The 26,179-nt window shown below is 43.5% G+C and overlaps 1 protein-coding gene across 3 annotated transcripts in view; it reads left to right on the top strand.

The window, feature by feature from the left end:
• Positions 1-344: 344 nt before the first annotated feature.
• CHL1 (cell adhesion molecule L1 like) overlaps positions 345-26,179 on the top strand; it is a 118,651-nt gene continuing 92,816 nt past the window's right edge. The window contains exon 1 of one of the 3 annotated variants that reach the window (XM_040406648.1): positions 345-466. The gene's annotated coding sequence lies outside the window, so the exon portion shown is untranslated. Of the gene's footprint in view, positions 467-565; positions 664-20,204; positions 20,484-26,179 lie in introns of those variants that run through there. The other 2 variants (XM_040406649.1, XM_040406650.1) reach the window with 2 other exon arrangements.

The raw sequence follows: 26,179 nt of genomic DNA, 5'->3' as shown, positions 1-26,179 counted from the left end.
TCCCGAACACACTGTACATTTCATATTTTTTCTGTATGGCAGCATGGCACATTACCTGCTCAACTGTACAAGGAAGAACAATTGGTTCTTGCAAGTACAGACACTGACACTTCTCTTATGCCAGTCACAACACAGCAGAATAATTTCCAGTTTAATTAACAAAACTATTCAGATGATGAAGATATAGAATTATTTTCCCATTTGACAAAAAAAGTAATAACATAACTTCCCAGTTGTTATTCTGCAAGTGCCCTATAGAGATTTCACGGAGGCCGAGCCCACAACATGCAATGACTAGTCATAGATATCCCTGGAAGGACTGAGTGTTGAGCAATCCTCTAAGTATAGTGTACCTGCATTTACTGAAGTCTTGTGCTGACAGGTAATTGTGGCATTCAGCACCATTGTACTGGGGTATTAACAACTAACAGGATAATCACTAACAGGACATAGGAAACTGCATAGGGTGAGTACAGCACTCTGCTCTACTACTCAATTATAGGTCTAGAGTATTTGTATAGGACAGTCAGGTATGATGTCAGCTACATTGTACAGCATGTATGGGTGCGGTTTAATGCATCCACCTACCACTGTTTTTTCTAGGGTACTTAGTAGCTTTGATTTCATGTTCTCCATCACATTTCCAGAGAACTGGACAAAAAGGTAACACTTTATCATGCACATAGTTATACACATGTACAACTATGTTATAATGATGATCATATTATATGCGTTTTGTATGTTTTGCTTACTACATATGTAAAGAAACTAGCATTTAGGACGTCTTGGGATGTACAGTATGTGTCAGGCTGTCATTGCTGGTCCTGAAACTTGTCTTGCATGTCTTTTATTAGCATAGCGCCTGTGCATGAACTTGTCACTTTTGCAGTGAGACAAGCACTTGGAAAGCACTTTCGTAGCCCCTGAGGAAACGCAGAAAGCATTTTAATTATTTTATTTGTACAGAAAATAGTGACCACTAATGGTCACCGCTAAAACGACAAAAAATCTATAACATTGATGTTGAATTAAAAATGTTTATTGACTAAATCCTATTTACTAACAGTGCATCAACTAAGCTCTAAATCTATATTATACCCAATAGACCCTTTAATCTCTTCGATCCTAGTTTAGATTCAGTTTGATGGCTGACTATTTTTAATAGAATACTGTAAACTTCCAAACCAGGCTGTTGATTCGATAAGTTGACTGAACTGTGGCAAAGACGTGAAATAGTATGCATTTGCTGCTAAAAAGGCACAAATGGTGTCAAATATAAGTGTCGCCTTCCTAAAATTAAAAGTGAATAGTCTTCTCTTTTTATAAAAGGAAAAATCCGAAAATAAAGAAAATAACAACCAAAATGCCCTAAGCTCCAAGTTCTCACCTTCCGATGCCAGCAGATGCATTCTGAATAAAAATAGATGCCCTATCAGAATACCGTTGTCCTTTGCCACTATGTTCACATACAGAATTGGGTTGTTCCTGACCCACAAAGAAAATAATCCTCCAATAGTCCTCCATGTCCTTGCTGCCTTGTTCCTATCTGATCTTGAACTTTACCTCTAAAAACTGCTGTTATATATGGTATATCTATGTGATAAAGATTTCACAGGATGGAGGGCACTCAAATGGCTGGGTATATATAGGACTTCAATAATATATGAGGTATATCTCAATTATTTATTTATTGTAAAATTATGCCTTTCTACAAATGATGGATGTAGTGGCAACTTTCAATAGTAATGTGGCATACAGAAGCAGTAAAATTTCATCATGCGGTTAAAAGTTATTAAACTAATATCAGGAACATTCTAGTTCCTCTTATAGAGTAAAAATATATAAATGGCAGAAAATAGTCCTTGTATGACCAATGAATGCCTACCTATGCAGATGATCATTCTGCATATAGGTCTTATATTATGATAAAATAAGTCCGCTTATCTCCGCTTGTGTCCTGGAAGTATAGTCACTTAAGAGAAAAGCTGGAACAGTCTTACCCCATATGGTTGTGCTCCGGGCAGCTGCTGTAAAGAAAGTGTTCTTCTAAGGTCATCCGATCCTCTGCGGCATGTAGCGGTGGTGCGCACGTGTCTTTCGGCGTGTTCGGCGTCTTCTTGTGTTCCGGCTTCCTGGATCGCTGCGTCACTCTCTGCTATACAGGATGTGACGGTCCTATGACCGGAAGTGTCGGTCTGCTGTTCCGGACTGCTTACCAATTTGTTAGCAAGCTGTATAATATTCACCTTTAGTTGATAAAAGGACTTTTTTAGTACACAATCAAAGTACTATTCTGGGTAGAACCAAACGCGTTTCGGTGCACTCTTGCACCTTCATCAGTGTTGATGAAGGTGCAAGAGTGCACCGAAACGCGTTTGGTTCTACCCAGAATAGTACTTTGATTGTGTACTAAAAAAGTCCTTTTATCAACTAAAGGTGAATATTATACAGCTTGCTAACAAATTGGTAAGCAGTCCGGAACAGCAGACCGACACTTCCGGTCATAGGACCGTCACATCCTGTATAGCAGAGAGTGACGCAGCGATCCAGGAAGCCGGAACACAAGAAGACGCCGAACACGCCGAAAGACACGTGCGCACCACCGCTACATGCCGCAGAGGATCGGATGACCTTAGAAGAACACTTTCTTTACAGCAGCTGCCCGGAGCACAACCATATGGGGTAAGACTGTTCCAGCTTTTCTCTTAAGTGACTATACTTCCAGGACACAAGTGGAGATAAGCGGACTTATTTTATCATAATATAAGACCTATATGCAGACTGATCATCTGCATAGGTAGGCATTCATTGGTCATACAAGGACTATTTTCTGCCATTTATATATTTTTACTCTATAAGAGGAACTAGAATGTTCCTGATATTAGTTTAATAACTTTTAACCGCATGATGAAATTTTACTGCTTCTGTATGCCACATTACTATTGAAAGTTGCCACTACATCCATCATTTGTAGAAAGGCATAATTTTACAATAAATAAATAATTGAGATATACCTCATATATTATTGAAGTCCTATATATACCCAGCCATTTGAGTGCCCTCCATCCTGTGAAATCTTTACCACATCAATTATTTTTGGCAACTGGTACTGCCATATTTGGAGAGAGCACCTAACCGTGTTGCGCAAGTCAGTAGAGCCTCTGCAATACCGTCTTTCTACATATCTATGTGATAAACTGTGGTATACCAACTACAGTATATTAGATGTGGAAGAAATGAGGAAAGTTGCAATATTTTCAATTTTATGTCAATTTCCCACATATAGCACAGGCAAATCCCCAAAAATAGTGGTTCCATTTTGATCTAAAAGATCCTCAAAAAGAGAAAAACAAAAAAATAGTGGCAGAAGATAAAATGAAAAATAATATATTCAACTTTATAATGCATTAGTCCAAAACACTGTAATGACCCTTTCTCCTGAAAGGGTTAATAAATATTCCACATCATTTGATATGACCATCAACATGTCAGACTATATTGTCAGATCAGGAAGGTAATAAAAATAAATAAAAAACACATAGAGCAACAGAGTGAGTTTGTGCCAGGGGCATACACAGATAGGACCCCATAACAAAGCTTTGTATGGGCCCCCTGCACCACCCATACAGTTACTCCCAGGCAATGCAACAACCTAGATTTTTTTTTATTAAGCAGAATTATTTTTTTTTTTTTAAGTCATCCTCCACCTCCCACACTTTATATTAGGTGCTTTATAAATAAGGTGCGCATTCTGAACAACATATTTCTCAATGTATTTACCGTACACTGGGACAACTGGCACAAATACACTGATAAATCTTTGGCTTCCCTTCTTTTACAAAGCTGACTGCCTGCAGCCGCCACTAGAGGGAGCTCTGTGCATAGGAATTTATACAGTCATCATTTACTTAAATAAAAGCTTAAAGGGGTTCTCCAGGAATAACTTAAAATTGCAACCTGTAACATGTCCTATAATGTGAGTAGGACTGGGTTCCACCACTTGCAGAGCTGCCTGGGGTGTTGGTGGTCAGGTGGCAGGGCCTCACTACATACTACACTGCTCTGCAATAGATGGCAATGATGTGAACATGGCTATTATATGTCACCATGGCTGAGCAGCCTGGCAGGAAAACTCACCAGTAGGTAGTTTATGGAAGTGCCAGAGCATAGTGCATAGTGAGACCCTGCTCCTCACCCTCCTAGGCAGCTTTGCAAGTGGAGGCAACCAGTCCTGCTCACATTCTAGGAAAGGTTGCTGTCGGACATTTTTTAATAATTCCCGGAGAACCCCTTTAAATAATCTTTTTGGATTTAGCTCCCCTAGTGGCCCCCCTCTTCCCAGACCCCATAGCAGTTGTGTTTTCTGCCTCCATTGAAGGGGCCTCCATTGTGAAAAGCAGCAAATGATTAGCTGCATTCAGACATTCATACCATAAACTGGCATTTTGAGCCAAAAAATATCCATCCTGACAGATCTGGCCCACCAGAGTACCAGAGGAGCCTCTGGTGGGCCCAGACTCTGATACCATAGTGCAGGGTTCCTCAGCTTCAGTCCTCAGCGACCACCTGCTGGTCATGTTTTCAGGATTTCTATAGTATTGAGCAGGTGATATAATTAGTATCCGTGCACCAGGACTTACCTTAGGTATTCATTCTGTGGGAGATTCTCAAATCATGACCGGTAGAAGGGCCCTGAGGACTGGAGTTAAGGAATACTGCCATAGTGGGCCCCAAAGGTCCAGAGAAAGGTTTCTTTGAATCAAAACCTATTAGAGTTTATTGATGGCTAGAAAAAGTACCCGGCACTGCCCGAGTATGGTCTGGTCTTGGTCTGTTTGTGTGTTTATTGGATTTGTTCCAAGGGTGCCCAGGAGGCCAATCCGTTTTTTTATGGATAAAAAGCTATTAGCCCTATAGCCCCGGGCAGTTACACACTTTTTATTTTATTTTTAACTGTCCCCTAGCAGTGACCTTGACATCACCCCACCCCCTTAACTGTGACCTCGACAGCGTATTTCCCTCTTAACAGTGACCTCCACAGCACCCCACCCCATTAACAGTGACCTCCACAGCACCCCACCCCATTAACAGTGACTTCCACAGCACCCCACCCCATTAACAGTGACTTCCACAGCACCCCACCCCATTAACAGTGACTTCCACAGCACCCCACTTCCTTAACAATCACCTCCACAGCACCTTGCACCCTAACAGTGATCTCCACATCACCATACCACCTTAACAGTGACCTCCACGGCACCCTACTCTCTTAACAATGACCTTCACAGCACCCTGCTCACTTCACAGCGCGCCCCTCTCCCTGTGGAGGTTGGTACTTGTTTAATAATGTATTCAGTTTGGCTTTCTTTGTTGTATGTATGTTCTGCGAACACTGGAGATTACTCGCTTGTGAAATGTTCAAGGGTTTCCCCCGGAACATGACACCAATGGTTCAAGCGTTTAGGAGTCTATAGAGGACAGACAAACAAACAGACATTTATATTTATAATGTAGGCATAGGGGTTGGGCTACGAGAATAATTTCCTGGGACCAAGGAACCCCAGTCCGATCCTGGACAGATCATATCTTTGGCAGACAACAATCTGCTACCAGCCATCGAGAATGACTTTTTGCATATCATTTCTAAACCATCTTTGGCCAATATGGTCAGTGAACATTTATCTTATGTGTATGGGCATCTTAAATTATATCAGTGGGTACATAATACTTTGTACAATTTACACTTTAACTCTAGAAAAACATACACATGACTAAATGGTGGTCCAACTGTACTTTGGCTATGCCTCCACAGACGGCTATGCACAGCAGTGTAGGTAGATGTAATAGTGAGAAATAAAAACCTCTTTACAAATCATGCAATAATCTACAGGTTATGGCGACTACTAGACAAATCCAAACAAGAGATGAAAATCTCGGCTCATTTATCGAGCCTACTTAACACATCAAACTGGAACTGTTGCCCACAGCAGTCAATCACAGTTCAGCGCCAGGTTTTCCAGAACAATTTAAGAAGTAAAGCTGAGTTCCCCATTTCTTTTTCTGCTAGACAGTTCTGATAAATGAGGCCTAATGTTATCTGATGTTCATCAGTCGTGGCATGAGTAGCCAATCAATGGCCCATAATTGGGACAAACAGTCAAATGCCTCAGCCAATATTTATCTTGGCTATGGCTGGCATTACTAATTGTGTTCCAGATCTGAGCTGTTTATTCACTCTTCGGCTGCTAGAAGAGATGCAAACAAACAGTGTTTTTGTCTAGTGCCAAAGGGAGAAAACCACGTATGTCCATGGGAGGAGAGGGCAAGCTGCAGATTGCTTTTTTCTGTATATCTCTTCATCCTTGGCTGTCAGTGTTGCACTTTGCGTCTTGTTCTCTTCTCCTGGGAAATCATGCACACTGTTTTAGCAAATACATCAATCAGAGGGTCGGTTAAAAAAAAAATGTCCGAAAACCAGCACTGATGTCGGAAAACGACTGAATCCCTGCAGGATCCCATTATAGTCAATAGGGTCTATTACGAACTGCCGGAACAGCCAGTCAGGTCAGTTAAATGGAGGTGTGAGCCTACCCTTAGGCTAAACTCAGGTGCTAAAGTCATAGGCAACAGTGAAGAACTATATATGGGCCTCCTGCTTCCAACTGACAAAATAACTGATAAAGAGGGCTACAAAACCCTCACCAACGTCTATGGTAGAACGAAAACCATTAGTACAATCCCTTACAGGCATCTTTTTCAAAGATAGTGGACCCTTTAGCCTACAGGACCCCTGTGAAGCTGCACAGGTTACATATATCATATGTCCACCCCTGTTTAGATAGGTATGTCTAAATATGACAGTGTCTAACTATAAGATAAATAAAATTAGGCACAGAAATCTACAAACTATTTATAAAGGTTTGTGAACTGGGCTAATAATAATATGGTGATCTCAGGTGACAAATTACCTTAAAAGTAATACAAAAAGTGGAAACAACAAAAAATGCACAAAAACTCTAAAAACATAAAAAAGACAAATAATGACTATAGGGCTCATTTATGAACTATGGTACTGTTTTTCTCCTGTTTTCTGGTCTAAAAAAGTCACAGATGGCGTTTTTGTGACTTACGGTATTTGAGACTTTTTGAATTTTTTTGCGACATTTTGGTCTCTACGTCAATTCTGCAAGAGCTCCATCTTCTAGATGAAAACTCCAGATTAGATCGGGATTATGGCACATTTACTATGTGCGACTTTTCAAAATCTTGAAAAATGTCATGTCTCACGCCAGGCAACCCCTTGGTCTACTTTTACACCTAGAGGTGTAAACCACGTTACACTCCCGCCTAGGGTGGCCACTCGGTTCACCCCCAAAAGCCAGACAAGCAGACTCCGCTAGGCCACTCCACTGCTGCCAACAAAGAGAAATGACTGGAAGAACGTTGGGTGAGCTGCAGGGGGGAGGGTTAGTTTGTGCCTGCGGCTCGCGCTTAGACAGCACAATGCTGCTTTATGAGCGTGAGCTACTGAAAAGGAGGACATCCCTGCGTCGGTTCAGGACCTGCGCCGAACAGAGGACAGAGTCAATAAACCAGATTGTCCGGCCTAAAACTGTGTGTGAAACCATCTTATTGGGAACTGATGATGTTGAAAATGCAGTGCAGCCTGCAGGCAGCATGTTATAGAGCAGGAAGAGCTGAGCAGATTGACATATAGCTTTGTGTTAAGAGTCAGTAAAACTTGTCATTTACACATTTATATCTCTGCTCGTTATGGGATTATGAGTCCAGTGGGTGGTCGTACTCAGTGACTGACAACTATACACACAGGTCTAATTCATACGTCAGTGTTTCGGTCACTGTTTTGGTGAGTGATTGTGAGCCGATACCAGGTGCGGGTCAAAAACAGAACAGGAGCAAATCTTTCCATTATACCTTATCCCTGTGGAGGCTCCACTCCTGATTTTGGCTCACAATCCCTGATAAAAATCACTGACCAAACACTAAATAAAAATAATAAAAACAGCCCCTTATACCTTGTATATAGTGTTTTGCGTCGCAGGTACCAGATTGTGAAGTGGGTAGGTATTCACATACAGTCTAGTTGCGTTTTTGGTTGGACCGCGCTTCCTCAAATAAGTCCCAGAAGAAAATTCATCAAGTCAGAGCCATTTGAACTGATGGACATGGGTAAACATCGAAAACCACCCGAAGCCTCCTTCATTCCTTTAAGTGCTTCTGTGGAGAACCAAAGGTCGCCGCAATAGTGAAGCACAGTCACCCAGGGTCAAATATAAAAGGGGTTTATTATACTCACAATATTTCAAAAGAATAAACGCAGTGTATACAGAGATCAAACACCCGACCCGGGTTTCGCTCCAAGCTTCGTCAGGAGCGAAACCCGGGTCGGGTGTTTGATCTCTGTATACACTGCGTTTATTCTTTTGAAATATTGTGAGTATAATAAACCCCTTTTATATTTGACCCTGGGTGACTGTGCTTCACTATTGCTGCGACCTTTGGTTCTCCACAGAAGCACGTAAAGGAGTGAAGGAGGCTTCGGGTGGTTTTTCAATAGTTACCCATGTCCATCAGTTCAAATGGCTCTGACTTGATGAATTTTCTTCTGGGACTTTTTTGAGGAAGCGTGGTCCAACCAAAAACGCAACTGACCAAACGCTGACTGTGTGAAGGGCATCCTTAGGCTTCATTCACACGTCCGTGGAACACGGTCCGTGAGATACCGGACTGGCATCCTGCTATGATCTATACGAGTGTATTACTGCACTGCGGCGGCGGCACAAAGAGCACAGCGTCATAGCAACCAATGATGCTGTGCGCTCCTGCACTAAACAGGATGCCAGTCCCTTATCTCACGGACCATGTTCCACGGACGTGTGAATGAAGCCTTATAGATGGAAGGCTGTCAGTCTTTCAGTAGGACTTCCATTGGACTCCCATAATGAGCAGCCCTTTTTGTACTGGAAATCAGTCGTCCATGCACTGACTTCCTAGTGAGCTTGTGATAGATCAGTGTTATACACAGCAGCCAATCAGAGGAGGCAGAGCTCCAGGGAGGAGGGAGAGGACAGCAGCCTGAACCAATGATGAGACAGGAGGTGTATCTCAGACTACCACAGGCTCCCTTTAGATGCTGTAGGTAAGCTATAGTAACAGGTCACAACTCTGTCCTAATGGAGCTGAGCTATGACAGCCAAAGAGCAAAATCTGGATAAGAACTCATGCACCGGCCGGGCCCATGCTGCAGACCGCAAATTGCGGTCCGCAATGCACGGGCACCAACCGTAGGGCCGCTGCATGCAGACGCAGGACCAATTCACAACTTTTTTGTGGTGCAGACGCACAGACAGAAAACCCATGGAACCACTCTGTAGGGCTTCCGTGGGCTTCCGATCTGTGCCTCTGTATCGCACCGCATCATATCTCCTGGATTGTGGACCCATTCAAGTGAATGGGTCCGCAACCGTGATATGGAGTGCACACGGCCAGTGCCCATATATTGCAATACGGGCGCGGCCAGGCAACGGCTGCGTGCATGAGCCTTAAAGTTAATCAATCAACCACTGGAGGTACTGACTAAGGCCTCTTTCACACATATGTATTTTGTGATCCACAAAATGTGGATCCGCAAAAAATAAAACTGATGACGTCCGTGTTGCATACTTTTTTTTTTTTTTTTAAGGACCCATTGTAACAGTGCCTATTCTTGTCCACAAATCAGACAAGAATAGGATATGTTTTATCTTTTTTGCGGGACTGTGGAATGGATATACGGATGAGGCCAGCACACATGCTGTCCGTCTTTTTGCGGACCCATAGAAATGAATGGGTCCATGTGCGATCTGCAGAATATGTGGATCGGACCAAAAATATGATTGTGTGAATGGGGCCTTACACTCACTTTAATATACTGTATCCCTGGTTGTCTAGAGTTGTTAAAGGGGCTGATGGCAACATCAATGATGACCAATGGTGTTAACGGGGTTGTATGAGATTAGAAAAAAGAATCCATGAGTTGTGTCTGGTTTTGTAATTCAGCCTCATGCAAGTCCTCATCCAGGAAGAGGCTGATTAGTATTAGGACCTGCAGCCGTGTCTATGGAGAAAGTGGGGGAGAGCAGGAAGATTAGATCTATGTAGGGGGTACTATCTGGAGTTATAGCTGGAGGCACTCTGTGTTATTCTTAGTATTATTCAAGTACTTTTTAGTATTATTATGGTACTTTTTGACCACTGTATGGCTGTACCATTTGGGACTATGGTGGTAATAACCAGTCACTGTATGGTGGTATTGAGTATTGGTATGGTTTCAATAACTATAGAGCAGTGTTATCAGTCACTATAGTGGTACTTATTAATTCGGTCACTGTATTTAGGATTTACCATAACAATGTCAATTCAATTAAAAGGGTATTCCAGTCATTTCAAGTTATTCCCTATCCCCCAAAATGAAACTAGCAACAGGACAGGCATGTGCAATGCCGCTCTATTCATCTCCATGAACTGGTGGAGACAGCCGAGTCTAGGGCTTGGCTATTTCCAGCAGGTCCCGTAGAGTTGAATGAAGCAGTAGTGCACATGCCGGACCTGCAGGGTACGAGACCCTCGTTATCATGATCAGTGGGGATCCCAGCAGTAGGACTCCAAATGATCTAATATTTATCCTCTATCCTGAGGATAGGGGATAACTTAAAATAAAAATAACCAGAAAACCCCTAGAACTTTGAAAAATGCTCTTCTGTGTTTGTACATGGTACTCTTATGGAGAAGTAATGTGCACATAAGTCTAGTTAGTTCCTTGTTCATGGATTATTTCCATAATAACATATGGGCGGAATTTAGGTTTTAATTTGCTGCACTCCATTGAGTTACGCAAAAATCTGTGTGCTTGATGAAAAACACTCACTGCCAAAAGGTTTATACCATAACTTACACCCCAAGTATACATCAGTAGACATCAGGCACAGTCAAATATCCTAACTAATACAGCAGAGGCGGTGGTGTTGGGTAGAGCGGTGCTAGTGCACTCCCGCCTGCCTGTACACGTTACCTACCTATTATTCATAGCATCTCTCATGGGGTACAGTGTTTTTAATCCTTTAGTTAGCTCACTTATTACTTTTTTCACGAGTTTTAAATAAAAATAAGTAAAAGTTATGTTTTATTAGTCTGGGACAAGAGTGGTTAGTAGCCGTTTAGGCATAAGTGGTTGTTTAATTAAAAACCCTTCCCAGATAGGGTCCTCTGCAGGAATTACATAATAACATGGGCGTAGCTATAGGGGGTGCAGAGGTAGCAGTCGCTACCGGGTCCAGGAGCCTGAGGGGGCCCAAAGACCCTTGTGCCACATAAGAAGACACACAACGCACTGAGGGAAGGGGGGCCCAAGCTGAACTCTTGCACCAGAGCCCATGAGCCGTTAGCTACGCCTCTGCATAATAACATATGTAGAACATGACAAAAAGGTTTACATAATAGAATGAATCAGTAGTATAACACTCAATATTGTGTTGTGACTACAGAGAATCCTACACACCTTCTTGTTTTTAGCTTTTCTCTGTAAAATTGCACTTGAAATTACCTTTTCCAATTCAGAACCTGCTTTGATCTAGGAGTTCATGTATGAAGGGTCTGTCAACTGCACATGCCCAGAGGGTGCTGAATAAGTCAAATAACACTGAGTCACAAAACAAAGTTAGAATAAAACAGTCTACATACAGGATATGTTGTAACCAGCATTGTGCGTAATAAACAGTCAGGAGGCCACATTCGCCTGGCTGCATTGTCGTAACATGCCACATCAAAGCTTCCAGCATTTGGACAAGAGTCCGGTATCTTATTTTGTTAATGCAACTCTTAAGGTGAGTTGCCTGATTGTCGGGCAGATTATAAGGGGCAAATGTTCCTACAAACATTCATTCCCAATAGTAGTAGCCACCACTTGTCCTCACACTGTGGAGGGGATTGCTGCATGTAAATGTGCAGTACCCCAGACCTGGGGGTATCTGCAAATGTTTATTATGTATTGTTATTGTATGCATTGTTAGGCCATATGTTCCAGCTAGAGAAGATATGGTTGGCAATGGTTGGCAGGAACAGGGCTAAGCACCCTGTGCCTCCCCTCTTGGTAGGAGTTGGCTAGTCCTACTTCCTGCCAGGAGGAGGAGTTCCTAAGTAGACCGCTAGGAGGAAGAAAGCACATGCCAGTGCTCCTACTCCTGTGAACCAGATCCGGTACTCCTATGAGACCATTACTCCAGAGAGATCATCAGAATCAAAACACTATTTCCAAAAAACCTCAGTGTGCCTAGACACTGCTGCAGATAAGGGACTAAAGCTCAGACACCCATCACCTAGCTAACAACCAGGCCAGATTAAAATCAAGCCTGTATCACACAGTGGACACCTAGATCCAAACGTGCCTGCAAGTGCTATTAAATTGCTATCCAACCAGCCACCATACCTCCTCCTCAGATGCCAGAAACTGCACTTTGTACTTAATACTGCTGGATCTGCCACAAATTAGTACAATGTGACACAAAGCCTCATCAGGGTGACTACCACTCCCATCCTCTGCAATGGCTCCCTAGGGGCTCGCTGCAGTAGCAGTTCATCTCTAAGCAATAAGTATAGGGGGTAGTAACAAATAAATAAAATTTAAGATTTAATCAATCATGGATAAAAAAAAAGGCACTTGACATTGACAAACAAACGACATGTGGGCACACCGTACAAACCGTGCCTCAGGTACTCTGGAGCCTGGAAAATACAGTAATATATTTAAACTCCACAGTCTTGGAGTAATAGACGACCGATAAGTAAATGGAACGTCCTTACCGGTCTGCAGGGGTTGCAGTTGCGCTACAAACAACACTTCTTTACGAATGTGTACTTGCCCTAGAATGCCCTGTTAGGGCTAGTTTACAATAATGACTTCCTAGTCATCGCCCTGACAAGGTTCCAGGGGCGTCTGGAACCTTTTCCTGATGTAAAGTCCCTGGACATCCCTGCCCTAGGGAGGATGGTCCTGATCCCTAGCAGTATAAAGTATTCAAATAAAGAGTCCCCAGATCATCTCTACTAAATGAGCATCCAATTGCCATGGAGGAACACTTCCTTCACAACAAATTTGTGCTCGATCACTACATGTACATGCAGCATTCGGGTATGGTCACACATTCAGTTTTCTGCATGAAGTTTTAGAAGTCAAAACCAGGAGAGAACAAAAAAAAAAAAAAAGTTGTATCTGGTGTGGACATGTGGCCGTACTCTTAATGGTTGAAAATATTTATCGAATGCACTCACATTATCCCCATGTACACATGAATGTGTATGAATGGTTTTCAAATACCCTATATAGAAAGGGAATCACCAGTTTAGTGCTGCTCTATCTGAGGGCAGCATAAAGTAAGATAGACACCCTAAGGCCTCTTTCACACGAGCGTGTCCGGATTAGGTCCGGATGCAATCCGGTGCATTGCGGAAAACCCGCGTGAGTATGTATGCAATTGCAGTCAGTTTTGACTGCGATTGTGTTCCGTTGTTCAGTTTTTATCGCGCGGGTGCAATGTGTTCACAGAAGTTCAGGTTTGGGTTCAAGGTTGTGTAGATTGTATTATTTTCCCTTATAACATGGTTATAAGGGAAAATAATAGCATTCTGAATACAGAATGCATAGTACAATAGGGCTGGAGGGGTTAAAAAATAAAAAATTTAAATTTAACTCACCTTGATGGATCATGTGACGGACCATGTGATGAACATAGTGACGTCATCAAAGGTCCTATTCCTCACAGAACAAGACAGAAGAGAATCCGGGCTGCGCGAACAAGTGGATTAAGGTGAGTTAAATTTTTTTAAATTTTTTTTTAACCCCTCCAGCCCTATTGTACTATGCATTCTGTATTCAGAATGCTATTATTTTCCCTTATAAACATGTTATAAGGGAAAATAATAATGATCGGGTCTCCATCCCGATCATCACCTAGCAACCGTACATGAAAATCGCACCGCATCCGCACTTGCTTGCGGATGCTTGCGATTTTCACGCAACCCCATTCATTTATATGGGGCCTGCGTTAAGTGAAAAACGCACAAAGAGGAGCATGCTGCGATTTTCACGCAACGCACAAGTGATGCTTGAAAATCACCGCTCATGTGCACAGCCCCATAGAAATGAATGGGTCCGGATTCAGTGCGGGTGCAATGCGTTCACCTCACGCATTGCACCCGCGCGGAAATCTCACCTGTGTGAAAGGGGCCTAACTATAACACCTTATTAGTCCTCTCAGTAAGAGTTCTCTATATTGCTGGTTCCTCCTGTCCACCTCTCACTGACAGATTTCTCCCTATGCACAGCTAGGCCTCATTCACATATCATGATGATGTTTTTGACATTAAGGTCAATGTTCCATGACAATGCCTGTGAAGAGTCCATGTTTGGTCTGTATGTCCATGTTTTGCCCTCTGGGTGTCATCCATTTCCCACAGGCATTACGAGGCTGAAAAGGGATTTTCTGAGCATCTCTTTCCAATGAACAGTGAAAACCACTGACAAAACACAAGTGCCATTCGTTTTCTGTCACAGGTTTTCATGGACTTATAAACTTCAATGGACATGTTTGGTCCACATCAAGAACCAAAGTAGTGCATGTCTTTTGTTTTTCCACTGAAAAACAAGGAGGTGTGCTGTCGATGTAGAACATTGGCCACGTCCTTGGTTCACTAAAGCCTAGTAGGGAGAAAGCTGTAAATCAGATGCGGGAGGGCGGAGGGAGCCAACACTCAGACATAAGGACTCCATTCTCGGCTCACACTGCACCTAATAAAGAGTAATTTTATGAAAACTACTCCAAGAAAACAAGTAAGTGGCACATCAAGGTATCTGTCACTACTTTGTGATGTCCCTAAAATATGGCAGCATAAACTTAGTGACCGATTCCGTTCCAAGGAATTTTCCGGTTTTCATCAACATCCTTTAAAAGAATAATTTATGACGATCGCTGTAATTAAGTGTTCTTGCATGACAAGACCCTTTACTGTTATCTCACATATATATTCTTATTATTATAGACAAATTTACCACCCTAAGAGTTTTTACACTACATAGACAGTAATATACTGAAACGTGCGGATTGTTCCTGATTGGTGTGCTATTACTTTGTGGAGCGTTTCGCCGAATGGTTCACAAAATATCAGTGTTTTTGTGGCGAAATTGGTCCCATAGGAATGAATGGCGGAATGTTCAAAACTAGAGTGGGAGCTGACAAAAGCTAGAGTGTGAGCTGAAAAATCAGGACATGATTTCTAAACTGCCACCACTCCCTCATTTTCAAGCCCACCTACACAAATCTTATATCTAAACGTTCAGCTATCCCTGCTGCCACTGAAAATGTCCACGGCTAAGCCATAGTCCTGATAGCTGTCACAATATGACCATTTGTTTGTTTGCCCATTGACATTCATTGAAACTCCACTCTAGCCACCTCAAATTTGAAGGGCAATTTCTAAACTGCGACTGTGCCTTCATTTTTAACATTCCAGAGACAAACTATGCATCAAAATGTAGGTCTGGGTCTTGTGATTCTTAAAATATAAAGCTCTTCGCTGTAGGATTTTTTAACTACAACCGTTTGAAGATGGCAACCGCCAGTGAAGTGACCTCTCTTTACTGCTGAGACTGGGGTGTGCTTTCTATTGGCTGTGTCTGTACAGAAGTCTGAGGGGCTCCAGAGGTGGGCGGGGATGTCTTGTGACTACTCCTCTGAAGATGCTTGCTGCAATGCATGCTGGGATATTTACTTTCACTTTACAGCTGTAAATGTATGTTTTAATGTAATTGTGAAGCACTTTGGGCAACAACATTGCAATTAAACGTGCTATATAAATAAATAAAAGTTGAAATGCATTTCCCACTCTATCAAGCTTGTCATGTGCACTTTTTAAATTTGATTAATCAATTGGTTAGTGTAATGTTCACTATCTTTACTCACTCCAAACACTCCACATAGTTACTCTGCCCAGTCCAGCCTTTCCACAGTTACTTCAGCCACTCCAACCACACAACAGTTACTTCGCCCACTCCAGTTGTAGACTACTGGTGGAGGCAAGAACACTTCACACAATTTCCCCAGAAATCGTAGCTTTTCTAGTTTTGTATTGTATTTCTATTACCTTTATTCCTCCTATCTTCCGTTCCAGGCTGTCGTCACATGACCATGTCCATGCAGCTCTTTACTTCCTGTGATATTATGTCCATGGGTGTGTATCATTGATAGGGGAGTGTCTATGTAACTAGCTGGGTGGGCAGAGCTATAAACTAGATAGTCGTTGTTGGGGGCAGTGCTGGAGCTGTGGCAGAGAAAGGAGCTTAGTTGGATACACCAACAGGGAGTGCTACATACATAGCAAAAGAGTCCAAATTGAAAAAAGAAAGAATGGGGAAGATGTACATTAAGTAAGCAACTACGGTACATAGCATATCTGTTAAAAACCATAGTAATCCTGGAAAACCCCTTTAAGGGCAACCAAAAACTGAAGACCAAACCCCATGTCTCCTCCTAAATCTACCTTAGGGCTCATGCACACCAGCGTGTGTGCCCCGTGTCTGTGCCGCGGACTGCAAATAGAGGTCTGCAATGCACGGGCACCATCCGCTTGCATGCCGTTTTTGGATGCGGACCCATTCACTTGAATGGGTCTGCGCTTCGCAAGAGAGGGTCCACACCACGAAAACAATAGGACATGTTCTATTTTTTTGCAGTACGGAGGCACGGACCGAAATCTACGAAGCTCTTCCGCGGGCTTCCAAACTGCCCCTCCGCTCCGTATCTTAAGGATTACAAACTCATCCAAGTCAATGGGTCCACATCCGTGATACGGAGTGCACATGGCTGGTGCTTGTATATTGTGGACCCGCTGTTTGAGGTCTGAAATACCAGCACGGGGCACACATGCGCATGTGCATGAGCCCTTATAAGGGAGTCCTCCTTTCCAAGATCAGTTCTGTGTTTCTTTGGTTTGTCTAGACCACCATCTGATGAAAAAGGGCTTAAAGAGGTATTCCAGGATAGGCCAGAAATATCTGATTGGCAGGGGTGTGACATCCCAGTTTTTAAAAAGTAGCTCTGGTACCAGAAGATAGTGCCTGAATTGAAGTCTGAAACAGCTGATCAGTGGGGGTGTGGGGTGTCAGACTACCGCCAATCAAATATTGATTGCCTATCCTGCCTTTCCTGATGCAGTTTTGAAGGCCAAAACCAGGAGTAAATTCAAAAAAGAGAAGTTATATCTGTCCTTTATACTTTCTCTCATTTTATCGTCCACTCCTGATTTTGGCTTCCAAAACTCCATCAGGAAACCCAAATGTGTGAGCGTGCCCTTAAGATTATGGCGCAGAATCCGCTTGTAAAATCTGCACAGAAATTCTTGCACTCCACCACTGATTTCAATGGGAAAACCATAGGGTAATTAGGTAGTATTAAATTGATTCAGGATGCCCGGTCTCAGATATGGAGGGAATATATATTCAGTTTTTTGTCAGTAACATGTAATGTATAAAGACTGAGAGTTGTGAATGATAAAGGACGCTTATGGACAGTGATGAAAGATTAAAGGCTCTCAGGGGTAAGGAGATCTGACAGTCTTTTGTCTTGTTAAATCTCCTTACCCTCACACTGCGCTCGCGCAGATTGAAGCCAGCCAGCAATGAATCTGAAGCGCGCTGTGTTGTGAGGGTAAGGAGATTTAACAAGACAAAAGACTGTCAGATTTCCTTACCCCTGAGAGCGCACGCGCGGTGTCTGTGCGCGCATCCATGAGTCAACGCTCACTGTAATTTTAACTTATCCATGCCCTGGTACTGCGCTTGCACGGAGGCACCGTGCCGTGGTACTGCTCTTGCACGGAGGCGCACACCCCCGGAAGTCACGTGGGGTAAGGGAAACTGACGATTTAAGGTTTTCTGACAGAACACCGGTCATCTAATTACCCTTATCTCTATAACTACTAACAGGTCATAAACACTTATTTAAGCCACATTCTTATCAGTAAGATAAGGATTTAGCTTTAATGAGTGTTTATGATGTGAGAGAGCAGAGATAAGAAGTCCCTCTGCTCCTCAGATGACGGAAAGGACAAAAAATCCACAGGCAGCTAGTAGAGCATGTCAGCTCTGTACAGAAAAAAAGATTCCATATTGTTAATAAAGACCAATTGAAAAAATTATTTTTTGCTCAAAATAAGTATAATGCAATAATATTTGCCCCCAAAGGTGTACATAGCTTTTAAATCTACTCTGTGATACTGTATTTAAAGGGGTTGTCTCACTTCAGCAAATACCATTTATTATGTAGAGGAAGTTAATACAAGGCACTTACTAAGCATGTACAGTAAATGAAGCATGATTAAGGCTTGGGCCACACAGTGGCACGTAAAAAGTGCACAACCTTGTATTTAATGACCCATTGAAGTCAACTGTTTTGCAAAAAAAACGGATGTCATCCGTATTTTGCATATTTCCCCTAAATAGTTGCCCAAGTTGCAGACAAGTTATACAAATGTTTTTGTCACACGACACCTCTGATCATATATACAGTCGTGGCCAAAAGTTTTGAGAATGACACAAATATTAGTTTTCACAAAGTTTGCTGCTAAACTGCTTTTAGATCTTTGTTTCAGTTGTTTCTGTGATGTAGTGAAATATAATTACACGCACTTCATACGTTTCAAAGGCTTTTTTTGACAATTACATGACATTTATGCAAAGAGTCAGTATTTGCAGTGTTGGCCCTTCTTTTTCAGGACCTCTGCAATTCGACTGGGCATGCTCTCAATCAACTTCTTGGCCAATTCCTGACTGATAGCAACCCATTCTTTCATAATCACTTCTTGGAGTTTGTCAGAATTAGTGGGTTTTTGTTTGTCCACCCGCCTCTTGAGGATTGACCACAAGTTCTCAATGGGATTAAGATCTGGGGAGTTTCCAGGCCATGGACCCAAAATGTCAACGTTTTGGTCCCTGAGCCACTTAGTTATCACTTTTGCCTTATGGCACGGTGCTCCATCGTGCTGGAAAATGCATTGTTCTTCACCAAACTTGTTGGATTGTTGGAAGAAGTTGCTGTTGGAGGGTGTTTTGGTACCATTCTTTATTCATGGCTGTGTTTTTGGGCAAAATTGTGAGTGAGCCCACTCCCTTGGATGAGAAGCAACCCCACAGATGAATGGTCTCAGGATGCTTTACTGTTGGCATGTCACAGGACTGATGGTAGCGCTCACCTTTTCTTCTCCGGACAAGCCTTTTTCCAGATGCCCCAAACAATCGGAAAGAGGCTTCATCGGAGAATATGACTTTGCCCCAGTCCTCAGCAGTCCATTCACCATACTTTCTGCAGAAGATCAATCTGTCCCTGATGTTTTTTTTGGAGAGAAGTGGCTTCTTTGCTGCCCTTCTTGACACCAGGCCGTCTTCCAAAAGTCTTCGCCTCACTGTGCGTGCAGATGCGCTCACACCTGCCTGCTGCCATTCCTGAGCAAGCTCTGCACTGGTGGCACTCTGATCCCGCAGCTGAATCCTCTTTAGGAGACGATCCTGGTGCTTGCTGGACTTTCTTGGACGCCCTGAAGCCTTCTTAACACTAATTGAACCTCTTTCCTTGAAGTTCTTGACAATCCTATAAATTGTTGATTGAGGTGCAATCTTAGTAGCCACAATATCCTTGCCTGTGAAGCCATTTTTATGCAACGCAATGATGGCTGCACGCGTTTCTTTGCAGGTCACCATGGTTAACAATGGAAGAACAATGATTTCAAGCATCACCCTCCTTTTAACATGTCAAGTCTGCCATTTTAACCCAATCAGCCTGACATAATGATCTCCAGCCTTGTGCTCGTCAACATTCTCACCTGAGTTAACAAGACGATTACTGAAATGATCTCAGCAGGTCCTTTAATGACAGCAATGAAATGCAGTGGAAAGTTTTTTTGGGGATTAAGTTAATTTTCATGGCAAAGAAGGACTATGCAATTCATCTGATCACTCTTCATAACATTCTGGAGTATATGCAAATTGCTATTATAAAAACTTAAGCAGCAACTTTTCCAATTTCCAATATTTATGTAATTCTCAAAACTTTTGGCCACGACTGTAGTGTAACATTAGACCTATTTGAGGAATCAAAAGGGAGGAAAGGCTTATGTCTCTCCGCTTTCTTCTATCACTCCTAAATGTGCTTTCCCTTTTTTGCATTTTACTTGAAATATAATACTTTCAATTAAATGTTATCCTTTCTATAATGAAAAGTTTTTTTAAACTAATTTCTGTATTTAGGGTAGGTTCATGTAAATCTGGGAATCTATTCTGGCAGAAGAGCAGACGACCGGAACTATCGTATCCAGCATAGCTGGACATAGCCGCACAGCACTGGGAGCCGCTGGATGCCCATTCACTATAATAAGATCGGGTGGGTTTGCAGACTAAATACCGTCATTCTGCTGGAAAATGCAGCTGCATACCGGGTACATTAACTCTGATAGTCTGCTCCTTTGAAGGAACAGACTACTGGATTTACCAGCCATAGATGTGAACCTACCCTAAGGGTCCATTCACACGTCCGTGTGTGTTTTGCGGACCGCACATCGCCGGCACTTAATAGAAAATGCCTATTCTTGTCCGCAATTGCGGACAAGAATAGGACATGTTCTATTTTTTTCGGGATCGGAATTGCAGACCCGGAAGTGCGGATCCGCAATTCCAGATCCGGGCAGCACATCATGCTGCCCCATAGAAATGAATGGGTCCGCAATTCCGCTCCGCAAAATGCGGAACGAAATTGCGGACGTGTGAATGGACCCTAACTCACATTTTCCGATCTGTTCTGGTCCTATGGTGATCATGCAGGGCCATGGCAGTTAGAATACTTACCTTCTCCTTGTCGCTTGGTCCCAGCTCCTTCAATTTACAGCACTACAGAAACTGACTAGCACGGTGAGCTGAAGAAGCCAGAACCGAGCGGAAGGAAGCAGGTTGTCAGGCTATCCTCCGTGTGTCCGGCAGTAAGAGGCGGCTGCTGAAAAGGCTTTGAACCCTGGACAACCCCTTTAAACAGTTAGGGAAAGGATTTTGAGATTAAAGGGAATCTGTCACCTGGTTTGAGCATATTAAGGTGTTACTACTGCCATGTACAATACGATACCTTATTTCTTGCTGTAGTCTTCATTTTGTGTTTCGTGGTTTCATTAGCGATAAAATCCACTTTTTATGTTATGCAAATGAGTGTCCAAGGTGCCCAGAGGGGCACCAGGTGACAGATTCCCTTTAAGCGCCTGGACTCCAGTCTTATACATTGTAGCAAATTAGCAGGGATATTTGTTCAACTGCTAAAGCAGCGAGCCTCTGAGAATCCAGTCCAGAGGATGGGAGTGGTAGTGGCCCTGATGAGATGTATCACGGTGTACTCCCTCAGGCCATAATTGCCTAAGGATCGGTGCAGTGGAAATATAGCCCTGTTCCTGCCAACCATAACCTCCTCTGCTCGTACACACGGCCAGAACATAAAAATACATTACATTACATAACTATATACAATAAATTTGCTAAATCCCCCAGGTCTGGGGTACTGCACTATGCATGTATTAGGCCTTATTCACATGGTGATTGTTTGGTCAGCATTTTACATCAGTTTTTATTATCCAAAACCAGGGGCTCGACCAAAACACAGAACAGGTAATCCTTCCATTATACCGTATCTTGGTGGAGGCTCCACTCCTGGTTTTGGATAATAATCACTGATGGAAAACACTGACCAAATCACTGAAGTGTGAATAAGGCCTGACGGAGTCCAGACTAAATACAACAGTATCCACTCTTCAGATGAAAGGAGGATTCACTATACCAGAATGCAGCTTGTGAATGTAAACAGGAGTGTTCTCATTCACTGACAGCAAACCGACATCTATAAAATAGTGAGAAAGTGAATAGGAAAGGATATGAAAAATCTGTAGAACGTTTTATTTATAAAATTCTAAGTCAGCAGGATCAACCCTATTAGGTTCAAGTAAAGATCATATCCCCCTGGACTACTTATTTTAATGTATTTCATTCAATTTGTTATCAGCTGCCAATATTTTTAGTAATAGTTATTGATGATTGATGTACATGGTTCAGTGCTTGTTTTATATGAATGAAATAAACTAAACTAAGTAATCCAGGAGGATATCCTCTTCACTGAAAATAGCCATAATGCCTGGTATGACTGACCCTATGCAAATGTTGGCTCAAATGCACCGAGGATGGACCCTAGCAACTCTGTGCACCCTAGCTCCTCCCCTCTGCTTCTCAGGACACTCCCCCTCTACCTGGATACCTGACCCTGTCAATCGAGGAGGGGGAAGTGTATGAGGAAGTAGCGCCCTACTAGGGACATAATTATAGTGGACATCAATACCTTAGTTAGGAGGTTCATTTTTACCCATTTCTTATTTACCAAAAATTACTAAATGCATTAGTTAGGCTACTTTCACACTTGCGTTAGGAGCGGATCCGTCTGGTGTCTGCACAGACGGATCCGCTCCTATAATGCAAACGCTTGCATCCGGTTCAGAACGGATCCGTTTGCATAACCATGAAAAAAAATAAAAAATAAAAAATTATTATTTTTTTTTTTTTGTTCATGATAATGCAAACGGATCAGTTTTGACTTTACATTGAAAGTCAATGGGGGACGGATCCGTTTGAAAATTGAGCCATACTGTGTCATCTTCAAACGGATCCGTCCCCATTGACTTCCATTATAAGTCTGGACGGATCCGCTCGCCTCCGCACGGCCAGGCGGGCACCCGAACGCTGCAAGCAGCGTTCAGGTGTCCGCTCACTGAGCGGAGCGGAGGCTGAGCGCTGGCAGGCGGATGCATTCTCAGTGGATCCGCCTCCACTGAGAATGCATCAGGGCTGGACGGCTGCGTTCGGGACCGCTCGTGAGCTCCTTCAAACGGAGCTCACGAGCGGACACCTGAACGCAGGTGTGAAAGTAGCCTTAGCTATTGATCCTGCTCCTGAGAACCCTACTGATTTGTCATATCTCTAAAACGTGGTGACAATGCCTCCCCAACATGTTTCGTTAGCACTCTAGCATCATCAGGGGTACCGGGCATAGACAACGCTGACCCTGTGTTGGGTTTATAGTTTCAGTCTAAAGGCTCGCCTTTCTTACTACGTTTTAATAGCGTTTCAGCACTTGTAGAGATATGACAAACCAGTAGTGTTCTCAGGAGCAGGATTATTAGCGATCGCAAGCGGTTGTGCACACTGCTGTGATCGGCTCTCTAGCCTATCCAGCACATGTTATACTAATTGCTGAGTGCCGGTCTGCTGGGGGGTTTTGAAACACGGTTTGGTCTTAAAGCCTACCAATAAATGCCACTAAGTTTTATGAATTTTTAAGAAATGAAATGGGTAAAAATGAACCTCTAACTAAGAAACTGATGTGCATTAAAACACCCCTAATTTATCTAGGTCACAAGTGTGCAACTATAGCTATAGTGGGTCCTGGGGAGCACCACCCCTGAACAATTTTTTCTGTTCACAGCATGAAAACACTGTTGCTCAAAGAATATAAATTCCTATTCATTGAGCTCCCCCTAGTGGTGCCTGCAGGAAGCCAGTTTTGTAATATACGAAGGGAAGCAGTGATTGTAATCTGTATGGGGAAGACTTATCAATGTGATGTGAATCCACTGGGAAATCTGGTGTTCAGAAAGCCATATTTTTAAGCACCGATTCCACTCTGGCCAACATAGAAGTCAGATAAATTCGGTGAGGCCGAGGGCAGCTTTTTTATGTCCATTTTTTCATAAATTTTCTTCAATTCAGTAAAAATCAATAAATAAATTCATCAGAAATCTGGGGCCTCGTGATTTGCATGATGCATTTTCTGGGAGTGTCTAAAGGAGGGAGGGCCTATACTAAGTTTTGCTTTGGGGTCCTATGAGATCTGTGTACACCCCTGGGAAGTACTGATTAAATGATGCACATTGTGGGGAAAGAAGAATAGGACTTGTAATATAACTTACCCATCAAACACAGGCACATTCTCTAGAGGTAATTTTTTTGCCTTCGCACGATTTTGCAGTGCATGCGTAAACCCTTGTGTACATGGCGGAAATGTGAATACAGCAACCAGATGTTAGGCTACATTCACACGTCCGTGGTGTGTTGCGGACCCGCAAATTGCGGGTCCGCAACACACCAGCCCGTCACCCCCATAGAAATGCCTATTCTTGTCCGCAAGCTGCGGACAAGAATAGGACATGCTCTATCTGTTTGCGGAGCTGCGGACCCAAAATCGGGGCCGCGCTCCGCAATTGCGGCTGCAGACAGCACACTGTGTGCTGTCCGCATCCATTCCGTCCCCATAGAGAATGAATGGGTCCGCAAAAATTGCGGAAAGGATGCGGACCCATTTTGCGGACGTGTGAATGGAGCCTTATGCTGGGCAGATTCCCCCCCATAAACCCAGTGTTATAGACTTACAGTCCTGACCAGTGAGCCACCCTGCTTCTGGTCATATGATTGTACTGAATGAATGGCCGCTCCCCTCATAATGAAACTGCATGTAACTACAGATAATGAGGGCCAAAGCTTCATGCAGATGAGTGAAATGTATGATCCTGCTAGAAGTCCGAGGCCTTTTATAGGTTTAGTGGATGAGCGCCAAATATTGACATACTCTGGTAATATGAATCAGAACAAGTGCTAACATGAAAGGTATGTAACCTGCGGCTTTCACTTCCCACAATAATGCAAAATATTCAAGCACACAGAAATATTGATAATTCATTTATGAAGGTCAAAGTCAAGGTTCTGGTTTAAAGGGGTTGTCTGGGATAATGAAAAAATCTAGTAATGCTCCCGAATGCTGTAAAAAGAAATAGTACATACTCACCTCTTTTTGCTGCGCTGTTCTCTGTGGCGCTGGTGTGGTCCTTCTCCCGCTGTCTGTTTACAGTGATGAGCAGGTATACAGCACATGACCTCTTCAGCCAATCACTGTCCTCAATGGTATAGCAGTGCTGAAGAGGTCAGGTGCCATATACCTGCAAGTCACCCCTGCAGTCTGTACAGAAGCAGCAGGAGGAGGAACAGACCAGATGTGCAGAGAACCACACAGAAGAAAGAGGCGAGTATGTAATCTTTTGTAAACCAAGCAGAGCACCGTACATTGTATAGTGGCTGCAGTGGTGTGCCCAGGGTGTTTGCCACCCGGGGCGGGTCATTTCAGAAATAATAGAATGGCCCCTACAGTGCCTCCCCAATAGCAACGTCCCCCACGCTGCCTCCCACACAGTAACTTCCCCCACACTGCCCCCCACACAGTAGTGTCCCCCACACTGCCCCCACACAGTAGTATCCCCCACACTGTAGTATCCCCCACACTGCCGCCCCACACAGTAGTTTCCCCCACACTGCCGCCCCACACAGTAGTTTCCCCCACACAGTAGTATCCCCCACACTGCGCCCCACACAGTAGTGTCCCCTACACTGCCCCCACACAGTAGTGTCCCCTACACTGCCCCCCACACAGTAGTGCCCCCCACACAGTAGTGTTCCCCACACTGCCCCCCTCACAGTAGTGTCCCCCACACTGCCCCCCACACAGTAGTGTCCCCATATAGTAATTTTCCCCCACATAGTAATCCCTCCCATAATAATTTGCCCTCACACAGTATCCCGCCATATTCCCCCCGCCCCACGTCCTCCTGTGTGCACCCCCTCATGTCCCCCAAAGTTGGCACATAAAATAAAAAAATTTGCTCCCACACAGTATCCCACCATATTTTCACCCCACACGTCCTCCTGTGTGCACCCCGGCCCCTTCATGTCCCCCAAAGTTGGCACATAAAAGGAAAAAAAAACTAAAAGCTAAATACTTACCTGCGCTTGCTCGCAGAGTCCCGGCACTGTGCTGCTGAGTCCCGGGACAGGCGTGCGTGTGATGACGTCATCACGCGCGCCTGCGCCGGGATTTCACTACCGCATATGCTTGAGGCCTACTAGGCCTGAAGCCTATGGCGGTGATCGGCGGCGGGGCAGGGAACTATGTGCTCTGCTCCCTGCTGCAGTATGTGGGTGTCAGTGCTTCAGCAGTGAGCGCTTTCATCT

The sequence above is a fragment of the Bufo bufo genome, chromosome 9, assembly GCF_905171765.1.
Source record: "Bufo bufo chromosome 9, aBufBuf1.1, whole genome shotgun sequence".
Lineage (NCBI taxonomy): Eukaryota > Metazoa > Chordata > Amphibia > Anura > Bufonidae > Bufo > Bufo bufo.
The sequence above is the reverse complement of the archived record's forward strand: the minus strand, read 5'-3'. Positions and strand labels throughout refer to the sequence as shown.